This window comes from Alligator sinensis, unplaced genomic scaffold (assembly GCF_000455745.1).
Source record: "Alligator sinensis unplaced genomic scaffold, ASM45574v1 scaffold1139_1, whole genome shotgun sequence".
Lineage (NCBI taxonomy): Eukaryota > Metazoa > Chordata > Crocodylia > Alligatoridae > Alligator > Alligator sinensis.
The window spans coordinates 31,943-33,920 of record NW_005842413.1 but is presented as its reverse complement, the minus strand read 5'-3'; the positions used below and the strand labels follow the sequence as shown (position 1 = coordinate 33,920).

Sequence of the window (1,978 nt, the reverse complement as noted above, 5' to 3'; positions counted from 1 at the left end):
GCTTCCTACTGGTTAGCTTCCAATGGGAGGATCTTGGCTACACGCTGACTTTATGGAATTGGGAGACTTCTCCCTAACTTGTTCCTGTGGCCGTGGGCAAGCAAAACTTGGGGACATCCGAACCCCAAGGCTCCGCACTTGGACCTGCACAAAGGATGCCTGCCAAAGGAGTTGGAAGTATCTGAAGCCCTAGACAGGGGTGGAGGATACTTACCAGTAGTAGGACAACATGATTCTTGAATGACTCATGAATTTGGAATTGATTTGTCTGATTTGACTTTGGACACAAAAAATTTACCTTAAAAAAACGACAACGAAACCAAAAAACCCCCCAAAAAACTTACCTGGAGGGGCAGATCCCATGATCAGTCTGGTTCACTGGTTGTGCTGATGGTTTCCCCAGAGTGAGGCCTGCCCTGTCCATTGCACTCCAGGTAGGCTGATTCCTGAAGGTTTCTTTAATGCAGGAAAATCAGTTGTACAGTTTTGTGGTAATGGGGGGACCATGTGTGCGTTTTTCTCCTGGTTTACCACCTGGCCTTTTGGCTAGGAGCAGAGGAGATTTCAAAGCCTCCAGGCTTGGGGCTTGCGCCTAGGACACCTGCTATAGATTTGGGTAGTATCGGAAACCCCAAACCAATAGGTCTGGGAAGGAGTGTACTTACCCAGTGATAGAGCCACACAGACTTGAACAATTGAGCTCTGCTTAGTCAATGTTTGGAACTTGACTCGGGCTTTGCCCAAGTGAATTCAGAACTGATTTGGTCCTTGGGGGTGGGGAAAAGGGTTGTACTATCTATAAATAGGTATTAAAGCGCTGCTTAAAACTGTTTATGAAGTATTTATAGTAAAATTTGCAACAGTTTCAAAAAAGGCAAGATGTATCAATTCTGTATGAATGAAGTAAATTTTATGCAAATTACTACAGGTACATTTATTTCAAGGTCAGTGTTTTCAAATTTGCTTCACTTCCATGTGCTCAGGGAGAGCAGGTTGGACAGTACGGTAAGGGGATGGGTGTAGCAGCTGCAGGGGGAAGAAGTTGGGGGGAGGCAGAGAACTAGGGGGCTACCTGACCCACCAGATTAATTTTCCTTGCTGTAGCAGTGGGAGGGGGATGAATTCGAGACAAACTTCAAATAATTAAATTATATCACTGGGAAATTACAACAAATTTATGACTTCTCCATATATAAAATCTAATTATTGGGGTGGTGTCTTATATTTAGGTCAACTTATATTTGAGTAAATGTTTCTTAGATTTCAGCAGACATAAGGCATCGGGGTCAGAGGAGATGATGCATTTAAAACTAATAGCATAATAAAATGTCTAAAAATGACCTAAATGGGCTTTGTCTCTAAAGACATCCTGACTTGGAAGTCTGATACTTCTGCCCTTGGAAGGCACTACGTGTAACTGTGCCTCAGGATGGCGGGGGGAGGGGGAGGTTGGTTGTAGCTGTGTTGATTTAAGGATGTAGGCAGACAAGGTTCTTTGGGTAGATGTGATATCTTTTATTAGACCAACTGAATATTTGGGAAATTTGTTCTTTGCAAGCTTTCAGGCACAGGTGCCATTTTTCAGGCATAGGGCGAGCCTGCTGGTCTCAGGATTGCAGTTTGGTTTAACCTGAGCTCTGATCTGATGAGTAGCATGCTTCTGGAGTCTGTTGGCACGGAAGGAACATTCTCATGATGCTATCTGGGATTAGCTTCATTACTTCATGCCGTTCTTGTTCTGCTCCAGTCCATCACTGTAGATAAACTTTAAAATGCACAATGGATTTTACTGGAAGAAACTTGACATGTTAGAAAAATAGCCTTCTGGGAGCTAATGTTATAGAAGTTGAGTCCAGTTAGTTAGGCGCAACTCTAAATCTTACCAAGAAAGGGTTGCAAGACGAGCCTTCTTAGAGGCTGTGAACCCTTCTGGGAGGTGCAAGGAAGCAGGGGCTTTGTGAGGATTATTTGACAGTGG

The 1,978-nt window shown here is 43.7% G+C and overlaps 1 pseudogene; it reads left to right on the top strand.

Moving 5' to 3' along the window:
* Positions 1–336: 336 nt before the first annotated feature.
* LOC112551312 lies at positions 337–524 on the top strand (annotated as a pseudogene).
* The last annotated feature ends 1,454 nt before the right edge of the window (positions 525–1,978 follow it).